Raw genomic sequence first — 14032 nt, 5'->3', positions numbered from 1 at the left:
TGGGGGTGTGGTAGATGAGCAGTGCCTGCTTCCTGGGCGTGACTTTCCCTTCGAGGGTGATGAAAGTGTGTGGGGGCACGTTAGAGGCGGTGGTCCCACAACATCACAAACGTGCTAAATGCTTCTGAACTTGCACTTTAAAATGGTTCGTTGGGCACTCTATTTGGGACTTCACGTTGGGATGAAAAAAGGCCTGGGATTGGGTGGAGACGTGCCCGCTCCACTGGTGCGTACCTTTTCGGGGAGCTCGGGCTCCGTCTCCACTTTCATGCCTCCCTCGCCCATTCATGCTCCGGTTCACGTGTTTGGCCAGGACCATGGCCGAATACTCCTATGTGAAGTCCACCAAACTCGTGCCCAAGGGAACGGAGGCCAAGAGTAAGAAGAAAAAGAGCACAGAGAAGAGGAAAAGAGAAGCGGATGGAGAAACTCAGCCTGACGTTGTTGGAATATGGTGGACAGTAACAAACCTCGGTGAGATTTCCGGACCCGTAGCAACTGAAATGGGTAAAGGAACCTACATACACGCACTCGACAATGGACTTTTCACACCGGGAGCTTCACGTAAAGAAGCTGATGAGGGCCCTAGTCCTCCAGAGCAGTTTACAGGTGTCAAATTGTCCGATTCCAGAATTGCCCTGAAATCTGGCTATGGAAAATACCTAGGTATAAATTCAGATGGGCTTCTTGTTGGGCATTCAGATGCAACTGGACCTAGAGAGCAGTGAGAACCTGTCTTTCAAGATGGGAAAACGGCTTTACTGGCCTCCAATAGCTGTTTTATTAGATGCAATGAAGCAGGTGATATAGAAGTGAAAAGTAAAACGGCAGGAGAAGGAGAAATGATAAAGATCAGATCTTGCGCCAAAAGAGAAACCAAGAAAAAAGATGATATTCCAGAAGACGACAAAGGAAATATCAAACAGTGTGAAGTCAGTTACCTGAAAAGATTCCAGAGCTTCCAGGACCACAGCTTAATATAAGCAAAGAAGACAGTCAAATTCCGAAAAAGGCCCAGAAAGATGGATTCTTGCATGAAACACTTCTGGACAGGAGAGCCAAATTGAAAGCTGATAGATACTGCAAATGACCAGGATTTTTGTTTCTGTCTTCTCCTTTTGTTTTTTTCTGAATAATAAAATCAGTGTTTTTACAAGAATTAAAAAAAAAAAGATTTGTTGTTGTGTACATTTTTGTGGGAAAATCTACACAACATACAATGTACAGGTTAGCCATCGCGAAGGTTATGGTTCCGGGGAAGGAAGTACATTCACGTTGTCACACAACCACCACCACCACCACCATGCACCTCCAGAACTTTGTTATCTCCCCAAACTGAAACTCTGTCCTCATTAAACACTAGTGCCCCAGCCCCCTCCCTGGAAGGAAGGGGAGGAAAGAAGGAAGGAAAAAAAAAAAAAAAAGAAGCCCACCAACCCATCTAGATCCCTTTCAGAGTGACTGTTTTAGCCACAGACTGGATCTGGGTCAAGGTGACCACAGCCCCTTCGGCATCCACCCTTCACCCTCCACCGACACCCCGAGGGATGCAACTCAGTAGGCAAGAAGTCAAAATAAAAACGTGCGCAGGACAGCTGCAGCCTCGGCGGGCCTGTGAGGTGCTGGTTGGAGAAAGCGCTGTCCTGGGTTTCAGACAACAGCCGCACGAACGACTCTCAAGTTGAAGTGCAGGAGAGAGGCGTCTGGGCTGCGGTCTCCTAAGTGTTCCAGAGCGGACAGCTCACTCCTGCTAATGGAACGGGCTGCGTCCGCTTCCTGGATTTCTTGAACGCGGGTAAAAACCCAGGAGAGAAGGCGCCCGCGCCCTCGCCAATCGCGCTCGGTGCATTTGTGCGCTGAGCGCAACTTGGGGTTAATTATTGATGACGTGGCTCCAAATGAAGTGTCGGCGAGAGACCCGCTGCCTCTTCTAATCACCAGGTTTCTGAGAAGAAGCTTCAGCCTGGAGGGATTTCATGATTAGAGTGAAAGGAAATAGGAAAAAGCAAAGTGTGCTTTGGTCTGGTCCAAAGGAACACAGCACTGGGAATTAACGGGGAAAATTAATTATTAATAACCAGAATACGAAAAGAGATGGGGGATGGCGGAGGAAAGATGGTTTCTCCCCGGCCCTCACCTGAATCTCCCACAACCGGAAACCAGCGGGAGCTGCCCACTGAGCTGGGCACTGAACGTGCAGCAGACTGGTAGTTGATCCTGAAGATGAAACAGCATAAAGTTGCCTTCTGTCGGGAAATCTCAGAGCCCGGGGTCTAAGGTAGAGGGGCCTTCCCATGAAATCAGATTGAACTTTGGTTTTCCAAAGACAGCACATAAGACACCTAATAATTTCTAGTGCATCATCTAACGTTAAACAATGTCTTTCTATTGAAGTACAGTTGATTTACAGTGTTGCGTTGATTTCTGCTGTAGAGCAAATTGATTCAGTTATACAGATACGTGCATTCTTTTTTCAAATATCCCTTTCCATTATGGTTTATCATAGGAGATGGAATGGTTCCTTGTGCGATACCGTAGGACCTTGTGGTTCATCCATTCTGTAGACAATGACTTACGTCTGCTAGCCCCAGCCTCGAACTCCATCAGTCCCCCAGCCCCTCCCCTGTGACAACCAGAAGTCCGTTCTCTGTGTCTGTGAGTCTTTCTGGTTTGTAGGCAGGTTCATTCGTGTTATATTTTAGATTCTGCATATAAGCGATATCATATGTTATTTGTCTTTCTCTTTCCGACTTACTTCACTTCGTATGGTCATCTTCAGTTGCATCCATGTGGCTGCAAGTGGCATTGTCCTTCTTTTCAGGGCTGAGTAGTATTCCGTTGATACGTGCACCATGACTTCTTTGTCCATTCATCGGTCGAGGGACGTTTAGATTGTCTCCATGTCCTGACTATTGTGAATAGTGCTGCTATGAACAGAGGGGTACAGTATCTTTTTGAATTAGAGTTTTGTCGAGACATATGTCCAGGAGTGGGATTGCTGGATCATATGGTAATTCTATCTTTAGTTTTCTGAGTACTGTTTTCCATAGTGGCTGCACCAACTCACATGCCCACCAACAGTGTAGGAGGGTTCCCTTTTCTCCCCATCCTCTCTAGCGTTTGTTAGTTGTAGAGTTTTTAATGATAGTCATTCTGATCGGTATGAGGTGGTACCTTATTATAGTTTTAATTTGCATTTCTCTGGTAATTAGCAATGTTGAGCATCTTCTCGTGTGTCTATCGGCCATCTGTATTTCTTCTTTAGACTTCTTCTATAGTCTACAGAGGTATTCTCATCTAACATCTTTGTAGCTACTTCTTTCTTGGACAATGAGTACCCAGCCCTTGGATTGTCCACACCCCACAAGACCAGGAAAGAAGAAAAAAATAGAAGAAAGAAAAGTGAAAGTGAAATCCGCTCAGTTGAGTCCAACTCTTTGCGACCCCACGCACTATACAGTTCACGGAATTCTCCAGGCCGGAATACTGGTGGGTAGCCTTTTCCTTCTCCAGGGGATCTTCCCAACCCTGGGATGGAATCCAGGTCTCCCGCATGGCAGGCGGATTCTTTACCAGCTCAACCACAAGGGAAGCCCAGAAGAAAGGAACCACCTTCCAAATAATCCCATTTTGCTACTCAGGGAAAATTTGGTAGGGGAAGAAATTACAATGATAGTAGCTAAAATGCACTTGACAGTTACCCGTTTACTTATGCAGCATCCTTGTCCCCGGCCATCACTGACAACCAAGAGTTGACTTGTTTACCAGTCTAAATCCCAGCTACTCTTCCCTGGAAGCGAGAAGTGGCGTTTCAGGATGCCGTGAGAAGTCCCGTGGCAAAGACACAAGCTGTAGCTCAGTTGCTGGAGGACTTTTCCGTCTGCATCCCACCAGGCAGGTCTGAGTGCCTGTGACCTTGGAGGCACATTTTACTTCTTCACCTTTCCCTCCACACACCTCAGCAAGAACTATCCATTGAGGTGTGGCGTTTAATAAGAGGCACACCTAATTAGAGACACTGCGTTTGCCTGTCCCGGAGGATTGGAAACAAGCTGCCTCCTAAACATGCCTGCCAACGCAAGAGATGCAGGAGACTCGGGTTCGATTCCTGGGTTGGGGAGATTCCCTGGAGAAGGAAATGGCAACCCACTCCAGTACTCTTGTGTGGAAAATTCCATGAACAGAGAAGCCTGATGGGCTACAGTCCATGGGGTCGCAAAGAGCTGGACACGACCTGAGCGTGCATGCGTGGCACACACCGGTGGTGATGGGTGCACAACGCTGCGAATATACTCACCGCCACTGAACTGCACATTTAAGGTGGCTCAAATGACAGATTTTGTTATGTGTATTTTTACCACAATAAAAAAACAGGATAAAACAATTATTGTATATGATATGACCCTAACCACATAAGAAAGCTACATGTAAAATATTACGAACAAAATAGACCAAAATAGTAACACTGGTTGCCTTTTGATAAGAGATAGATGACTTTCATTTTCTTGTCTCTATTTTTCTGTTATTTTCTATATACTCTATTATGTGGGTGTTTATTGTCATATTCAGGAAAAGATAAACTTGAATTTTTAGATGCAGCCTAATAGAACAAAGGAAGAATTGGAATTTCCAATGTAGTTTTCTCCACAGTTTGCTCACAAACATAGCAACCTACCCTCTGCCTTCTTTTCAGAGATGAGAAATTTTTCTATAAAACAACTTTAAAACCCAGTATTTCAGAAGAAAAAAATATTGGAAATAAAGTCCACATGTGTTTAAGTGTCTTTATTTGTCTTGATTTCGCTTAACCTGTTCTTTTTCCCTTGGATTCCCCATGAACTTAGAAGACACAGCCACAGTGCAGCTGAGATTTTGCCTTTGCTAGTAAGTTAGTTTATGAATGTTATAAATATAACTGATTTGTAAGGGAGAAAGCACATTCTTGGCAAAAACCAAATGTCTCTTAAGATGGGCTTAATTAAAACAAAATACTCTTTAAATAGAATACCTCATCAGAATGCATGAAAATTTGAGAAGTTGAACATGACAAAGTAGGCTTAAAGACATAAGATCATTTAAAGCAAAGCATTCTTCTTTGTAAGAGTCCCAAAATATGTCTAAGGGTGCATAAGAAGTCAAGACTGCAGAACAAAGACTCTGTGTTTGAAATTTTAATGTGCACATTAAAAAAGCCAAGAAATACGACCGTAATCTGGGTGAGATTAGACAAAACCAGGAAGGTGATAAAATAGCAGAAGGAAGTGCCTTTCAACAGAAGAATTTTAGGCTTTATGCATGAGACCTTAGCTCTAAAAATGACAGTGGCAAGCAGCCTCAGTCAAGGCAAAATTTCATGGTTAAAAGACAAAGGGCATTTTAAAAAGTTATTTCCATTTTCCTCCTCTGAAAAGGCTTTTCTCATTTGTTTGGTTGACTATGAAATGTTATTAAATTTCCCAAATGGTCTTACTACATACGGTGTAAGTAACCAGCAAGGACGGTCTCCTGATGTGAATTTCTGAAACAGCTACAATTTGAAGGCACACCTAAGTGCAGCCTCATACTCCAAAGGGTCAGTGAAAAACAACCTCTGAAGGCCGATGGTCGTTACAATGGATTTGCCAAAAAGCAAGCATCCTGTTTTAAGCTCAAGGTTCTATCTGTTTCATTTGCTGACACTTAAAAGGTGAATGTTGGGGAGATGCTGGGTGGTCGGGTTCCATGAGGCAAATTTTTATTTGTCACTAGGGACCTTTGAATGCCTGGATCTGTTCACCGGGCCTCATGCACCCAGCGTCCCCGGCCAAATCCTTGTTTTCATTGCTGACCCACCTAAGAGCTGCTGTGTGGTTGAAAAGCACAGGACTGGGACTTCCCTGGTGGTCCAGAATCTGCCTTGCAATGCCGGGAACCGGGGTCTGATCCCTGGTCGGGGGACTGAGATCCCACATGCCGCAGAGCAACTAAGCCCGCCTGCCCCAGGTACTGAGCCCAAGCACTACAACTAGAGGCTATGCCCTGCGGTGAGAAGACCCCACGGGACCCGGTGGAGACCCCACGTGACCTGGTGGAGACCCCCCCACCACGGGACCCGGTGAAGACCCCACGGGACCTGGTGGAGACCCCCCCCCCACGGGACCCGGTGAAGACCCCACGGGACTTGGTGGAGACCCCCCCCACGGGACCCGGTGAAGACCCCACGGGACCTGGTGGAGACCCCCCCCCACGGGACCTGGTGAAGACCCCACGGGACCCGGTGAAGACCCCACGGGCCTCCACTAAGGCTTGACACCGCCAGAGAAAGAAAGTGCATTTCCATTGCAGGGGCTGTGAGTTCGATCCCTGGTCAGAGAACTAAAACCTCACAAGCTATGCGGTGCACCCGAAAAACAGAAAAAAAAAAAAAGCACCTAATTTTTCTATTTCCAATTAAATAACTAATTAACAATATACAATTTCTTTACCTTTCTATCTGGAATCCTCAGGGCCTGGAGGGTTTGAAGGTGATTTTTTCATGGATGGGTGGACTTAGAATACTTATACGTTTCCCAAGTAAAGAACCTACTTTCCGTTTCTAAAAATACCATATGCTCTGAGCTCCATCACATTCTTTTTTTTTTTTTTTCCTCCAGGCAGGATCAAGAGTGGGCTGGGATAAAGTGAGGTAAAGCACCTCCTGACTGTGAGTAACATTCCCCCACACCGTGAGCCTTTTAATGTAGTGATTAACTACCCCAGACTTTGATGAGAGGTGCCTGGAAGTCATTACTTGGGTAAGGATTGGGAAAGGGGATTGGGTCACGTTTGCGTTTTGGAAAGACGTGTGTGGGAGGAGGGAGGCTTGGAGGGTTAAGAAAAGGAGGCAGAAAAACAAGTTTGGAATTTGATGCAGGTCAAAGACAGGGGCCTAGTGGTAAAGAACTTGACTGCCAAAGCAGGAGAGGCAAGAGACGAGGATCCAATCCCTGGGTCAGGAAGATCCCCTGGAGGAGCACGTGGCAGCCCACTCCAGTATTCTTGCCTGGAGAATCCCCTGAACAGAGGAGCCTGGTGGACTGTGGTCCGTAGCGCAGAGTCAGACATAACTGAAGCAACTCAGCAGCAGCAGCAGCAAAGAGGTGGGCGCAAGCTTGGATGGTGGAAGTGGAGATGGACAGGGAGGAGTGGCCAGATTCAGGTATAAAAGGAGACAGAGGGACTTCCCTGCTGGTCCCGTGGTTAAGAATCCACCTTGCAATGCAGGGGACGCGGGTTCAAACCCTGGTCAGGGAACTAAGACTCCACGTGCCTTAGGGCAGCTGAGCCTCTGCCCTCCGGGGCCCGGACACTCCGGGGCCCGTGTGCCACAGTGAGGATCCAGCAGGCCAAAACTAAGACTCGAGGCAGCCAAATAAATAAAGGGGCCAGGTGGTTCAGTCCCTGGTCAGTGTGGCTCCCCCCAAAAAAAGTTATGTTGATGGAGGACGCAACAGGAGTGCAGACGGTCACTGCAGAGCCACGAGTCTGATCAAAACTCTGTCATCTGAAATATCATGCTCGGTGAAAGAAGCCAGACACGAGAGGTCATCGCATAGTTTCATTATCTGTGAAATGGTGGCAGAGGCACAGGGGTGGAAAACGGGCTGTGCAGAGGAGGGAATGAGCTTGGGGTTTCCTCCTGGGCTGATGAAAACGTCTGGAACTAGACAGTAGTGACGGTTGCCCAATATTCTGAATGTGCTAAGTGCCTACCATGTCATGTCTTACGAGCGAAAAAAAAAAAAAGATAATCTTATTTCCATAAAGGGAAAAAAGGGGATAAATTGGACCTCATTAAAAGTAAAGAGATTTGCTCTACAGAAGACGCTGATAAGGGGATGAAAAGACACATCACAGACTGGGAGAGATTATTTGCAAATCACATAGCCAACAAAGGACGCGTATTGAGAATACATAAGGAATTTTCAAAACTCAACAGTAAAAAAGAACAAGTGAGCTACTTGGATCCAGTGGAAAAAACGTGGAGGAGAAATACCTTTCCATGGCTCTCTTTAACAAGAAGTCTGTGCGATTATCTGACAATGTCTGTGTCCCCTGTTAGAGCCCAGAAATCAGGGACTTGCCCTGGTTTTGCTCACCATGTGTCCTGTGTCTGGCTCAGGGCCCAGCACATAGTAAAAGCAGAATAGATATGAATGGACGAATGGGCAGGCACCTGGACAAAGTGCTGGCCAAACGGGCCTAGAACCTCTAACGCACGACGGCTGGAGAGCCTTTGAACACAGCCCCCCAGCCACAGCAGTGGGCAAAGAGGCGCGCACCATTGCATTCACTCATTCAGTAAGTGCCTACATCCACGGTCGAAACAGACAATTCCTGCACTCGTGGAACATAACTTTACACTAAACGAAAAGACAACGAGGCATTATTCACAACAGCCGAAAAACGGACGCAGCTCTTGTGCACAGACGGATGAATGGGTAAACAGAATGTGTCCATCCATGCAACGGAATGCCCTTCAGCTTTAGAAAGAAAGGAGATTCTGGCAGCTGCTGCAACACGGGTGTACCTTGAGGACGTGATGCTGAGTGAAATAAACCAGACACGAAAGGACTGATACTGTGTGAGCCCACTTCTATAAAGTCCCTGGAGGACATATTCATAGGGACAGAAAGTAGAAGAGTGGGCACCAGGGGCTGGGGGTGGGGGCGGTGAACCGGGAGTGAGTGTTTAACGGGAGCAGGGCTACAGTTGGGGAAGATGGAATGAGTTCTGGAGACGAGGGCGGTGATGGGTGCCTGGCAGTGTGAATGTCCTTAATGCCCCTCAACGGGATGCTTAAAACTGGTTAAAGTGGTAAAACGTTATATTAGGTGTATTTTCAATTCAGTTCAGTTCAGTCGCTCAGTCATGTCTGACTGTTTGCGACCCCGTGAATCGCAGCACGCCAGCCACAACTTAAACCATCCTGATAATAAGGTCTGTGGAGAAACGAAATTTGTGAATAGAGATCACCCTCTGAAGGAGAGCAGTCAGAGTCCTGTGCATCCTTCAATTCATATTCAACTGATAAGAGGATTTTTAGCTGCTCTGGAGAGAGAGAATGATGTTTCCAATGATTGAGGGGAAGAATATTAGCGCAAAGAAGGTCGTGTAAGGGGCTTCCCTGGCAGTCCAGTGGTTAGGACTCTGCTCTCACTGCCGGGGTTGGGTGGGTGGGGGCGGTGGGGGGGGCCTGACCGGGGGAATTAAGATCCCATAGGCTGCAAAGCGGGGCCAAATAAAAGAAAACAAAAAGACCACTTATGTATCTCCTTCTGTAATCGGAAATAGAGGGAGGTGAATATTCTGAATACAGTATCCAAGAGCCTTAGGGTCTTCCTGGCCATCGGGGTTAGGACTGGCGCTCTCCCTGCAGAGGGCATGAATTCGATCCCTGGTCAGAGAACCAAGGTCTTGCACGCCGTGCAGGGACTTATTAAAAAATTGGGGCATTAAAATAAAAAAGCTACACTTCACACGACTGAAACATTTTTCCCAAGCCTTTCTGTTGGCAGCAAGTGTCAACTAGAAGGTCGCACCACTGACTCATCTTGATAAACAGACTATACTTAAAAGTATCGAAGCTGTTTTGTTTAAGGAGCAAAGACTTGGAGGGGGAGAGGAAGTGGGGGCCACCATGGGGGAGGGGGGGGCAGTAGCTCAAAGAAGAAGGCTCTGAGGAGGGACACGGAGGGTGTGGAGGCTGGGGTCAGCCAGGAGGCGGGGAGGTCAGGAGAGAACCAGACGCCAGTGACCTGGATCCACGGAGGCACTGCTGGGACTTTGAGAAGTGAAAGTGTTAGTCACTCAGTCGTGTCCGACTCGGCAACCCCATGGACTGTTGCCCACCAGGCCCTTCTGTCCATGGGGATTCTCCAGGCAAGAATACTGGAGTGGGTTGCCATTCACCTCTCCAGGGGATCTTCCCAACCCAGGGATGGAACCTGGGTCTCGGGCATTACAGGCAGATGCCTGGGACTTCGACTGTTCATCTAAATCAGAAGGAGAGGAAGAAGCTTTTGTGCAAAACGTCAGATCAATTTCCACAAAGCGGCCAAGAAAAGAACCCAAAGCTGTGTTCCCAGGGCTGGCTGTAGCTTGACGCCCAGGCCTGCTTCTTCCTGCTGCTTAATCTAGAAAAAAAAAAAAAACACTCGGGGAAAGGAGGGTCACAGGCTCTTAAGGAAACTTGAGAAAAACTGAACAAACCATTGGTCCACATGACTGATACCTCAGTTTCAAGCACGAGCTCAGTTAAACCTGGGTGTTGTCTTGGCTCCTAAGGGACTGAACAGCCGTGTGCTTCAGGATGATAAATCTCCAACGTAAATGAAACAAAATACAATGGGCACTTTCCTGGCTTTCAAGTGAACGCTTTCATTGCAGTTTTGAAGTTTCACATGTACAGCTGAACTATTATGCAGATATTAAAAAATAGGAGATAGGTCTCTAACAGCCGTGAGAAAAGATGTCTAGGATACCTTATGAAATGGAAAAAAAAAAACATTGTAAAGCAGTTTGCATTCATCTCATTTTGGTTTAAAAAAAAAAGTATTTACATGAATAGGTTTATAGTACATGCAAAAGAAAAAAAATCCTCTGATATCAGGTAATATGGTTACATCTCTGCTAGAATATCAGAGAACTTTCACATTCTATATTATATATTTCAGAAATGCTGAAAGTTTAAAAATAATGACCTCTGTGATCAGAAAGGAAAATAAAGATGTTTTCAATGGAATATCTAGAATACATAAATGTCTGTCAAAATTCAACAGTAAAAAACACTCTATACAGACAAATAAACAAGAAATCTAGGGAAATTACCTGGCAGTCCAGTGCTTAGGACTCAGCACTTTTACTTCTGTGATTCTATCCCTAATCAGGGAACGAAGATCCACAAGCCTTGAGGTATGGCCAAAAAAAAAAAAAGAAAAATCTAATTTTAAAATGGGCAAAAAACTACATAGATATTTCAACAAAAAGTGTAGAGACACCAAGCACATGAGAAGATGTTCAGCATCATTAGTCACTGAGGGAACGCAAATGAAGACCACAATGAAATATCACTATGTGTGTGTCAGAACGGCTAAAATTAAAAATAGTGACAATACCAAATGCTGGTGATGATGTGGAGAAACCAGATCACACATCCATGGCTGGTGGGAATGTGAAATGAGATAGCCACTTTGGGAACCAGTCTGGAGTTTTCTTACAAAACTAAATATGTTCTTTCCATATGACCCAGCAATTGAGCTCCTGGGCATTCATCCCAGCAACATGGAAATCTGTGTTCATACACCACCTGTGCATGAATGTTCATAGCAGCTCTACCCGTAACAACCTGAAGTGGAAACAGTGAAAGTGTCCGGGAACAGGTGAATGGTCACACAAGCTGTGATGTATCCGTACCTTGGAGCGGTGTTAAAGACTAAAGGATGAATACAGTGCAACAGCTGAGAATTATGCTGAGCTACAAAAGCCAGCGTCGCAAAGTTATCTGCTGTATGATCCTGTCACATCGCCAGAAACCGGGTTAGAACTAGCGGCTGCCCACCCGCGGCGGGGCAGGAAGAAGAGTAAGTGCGGCAGAAAGAGATACCTTATCACGCAGACCCCTTGTGCTGACGGGACAATTCTGTGTCTCAGTCGTGATGGTGTTCACATGAATCAGTGTGCGTGATAAAATTGCACACAGGCACATATGCACACACGCACACACACAAGTAAGACTAGTGACATCTAAACGGGTTCTGTAGATTATACCAATGTGAGTTTCCCAGTTATCATACTTCATGTCTACTATCTACATGGATGTTACTATCTGCATAGAAAGATATTATCTTACGATAGTCATGCAAGATGTCACCGTTGGACAAAACTGTTTGAAGGTATAGAGCACCTTTCTCTACGTTTTGGCAACTTCCTGTGAAATCTAGAATTATTACTTGTTCAAAGTTTAAAAAAAAAAACCTCACATGGGGGGACTTCCTGGAGTACTTCCTGGGCACTACTTCCTGGGTAGTCCAGTGGTTAAAACGCCACGTTCCCAATGCCAAGGGGCTTGGATCTGATCCCCGGTCAGGGAACTAGGTCCCACCTGTCAGAGGTCAGAGTTAGCTTACAACAACCAAGACCCAGTGCAGCCAAATAAATAAACATTTTTTAAAAAACTCATATGGGGACAGATCATAAAATTCCTCTGGATTAACAAAGCCTACTTTCATCAAAAATTTAAAAATATTTCTTCCATTTTCATTTAACCTATATTTTATGGGGATGAATTCTTTGGGACTTTATTGAACTATTTTAAACATATCTTTCAACTTGTGTCTAAAAAAAAAGTTCTCCATCCTTTGATCTGATGGATTAATAAAAATCAGATGACTCTGGACATCTGTATTTATCACTGTTTCAGAAAGTACAGTCTATAAACCACCTGGGATGAATGAAAAGATGCAGATTCCAGGGCCTCCCCAATTCTTCTAAATCGAGCTCTCTTGGGAAAGGATCTGGCAGTCTGCACTTATTATTTCCAGTGATTCTTTTTTCTTTTGGACATGCTATGCAGCATCAGGATCTTAGTTCTCCAACCAGGAATTGAACCTGTGCCCACTCCACTGGGAGAGGGCGGTCTAACCACGGGGCCACCCAGGGAGGCTCAATGGACTTCCTTTAGCTTGAACTTGGGGGGATGGGTCTCGTGGATGACAGTGAGTTTTCCAGTTTTTAAAAAGGAAGAAAGAGAAACAAAGAAATCTTGGTTCTAGAAAGGAGCTCACTGTTCACAGGCGTCCATAGCAATCCTTGGTCTCTCCTCCTTCCTTTTCACCCCAGTGAGCGTCACTGAACAGAAGCAGTGCCCGTCTTTCCCGGACTCAAGCAATTCAACAAGCAGCTATTTTGGCTAATCTTTCAGATTAGTCTTCTTAACTGTCAGAAAAACAGCGCCTTAAAAAGGAAATGTTTCTGCCTAAGAACTTATACCCAGTTGAAAATAGTCATGATCATTTAAAAAAATAATGCTGCGTAAGTACCCACACGATTTACCTCAAACACCGGTCCAGCCAGCTAAAAAGAACCTCTAAACAAATAACGAAACCTGGACGAGGCCCCGTGGAAGAAGCAGAGCCAACAGCTTCTTCAGAAGTGAGACTGGAGGACTGACCAGCTCTCAGCTTAGTCTGATCTGGTGCGAAGATCAAAGGCTGGCAATGGACACCAAAGACGGCGCAAAAAGAGCAGAGATAAACAAATGGGCCTCTGCTAACTCCAAAGCTCCTGCCCACCAAGTGAGAGCATCCATGAAATGAAAAGTGTTAGTCCCTCAGTCGTGTCCGACTCTTTGCGACCCCCTGAACTGTAGCCCACCAGGCTCCTCTCTCCATGGGGTTCTCCAGGCAAGATTACTGGAGTGGGTTGCCATGCCCTCCTCCAGGGGCTCTTTCTAACCCAGAGATCAAACCCAGGTCTCCTGCACTGCAGGCAGATTCTTTACCATTTGAGCCACCCGGGAAATGAAATGAAAAAGCAGCCTCCAAAATGGGAGAAAATAGTTGCAATCAGCCACTTGATAAGGGCTTAGCATCCAAAAGATACGAAGAACTCTCACAACTCAATAGAGTTTAAAAAAAAAAATTTGATTTAAAACTGGGCACGAGAACTGAATATACGTTTTTCCAAGGAAGACATGCAAATGACCCCCGAGTACATAAAGAGGCTCAGCATCACTGAGCATCAGGGAAACGCAAATCAAAACCACAATGAGCTGTCACACACATCTGTTAGGATGGTGATGATCAGAAAGGCAGGAGACAACAAGCGTTGGTGAGGACGTGGAGAAAAGGGAACCTTTGTGCAATGTTACTGGAAATGTAAATCGGTGCAGCCGCTAGGAAAAACAGCTTGGAGGTTCCTCAAGAATTAAAAATAGAGCTGCCAAATGATCCAGCAATCCCACTCCTGGGTGTAGAGCCAAAGGACATTTAAAAAAGGATATTGGAACCGCCAT

At 45.7% G+C, this 14032-nt stretch overlaps 1 pseudogene; it reads left to right on the top strand.

Moving 5' to 3' along the window:
* Positions 1-317: 317 nt before the first annotated feature.
* On the top strand, positions 318-1090 carry LOC138077095 (protein FRG1 pseudogene; annotated as a pseudogene).
* The last annotated feature ends 12942 nt before the right edge of the window (positions 1091-14032 follow it).

This window comes from Capricornis sumatraensis, chromosome 3, assembly GCF_032405125.1.
Source record: "Capricornis sumatraensis isolate serow.1 chromosome 3, serow.2, whole genome shotgun sequence".
Classification (NCBI taxonomy): domain Eukaryota; kingdom Metazoa; phylum Chordata; class Mammalia; order Artiodactyla; family Bovidae; genus Capricornis; species Capricornis sumatraensis.
This window is presented reverse-complemented; position numbering and strand designations above follow the sequence as displayed.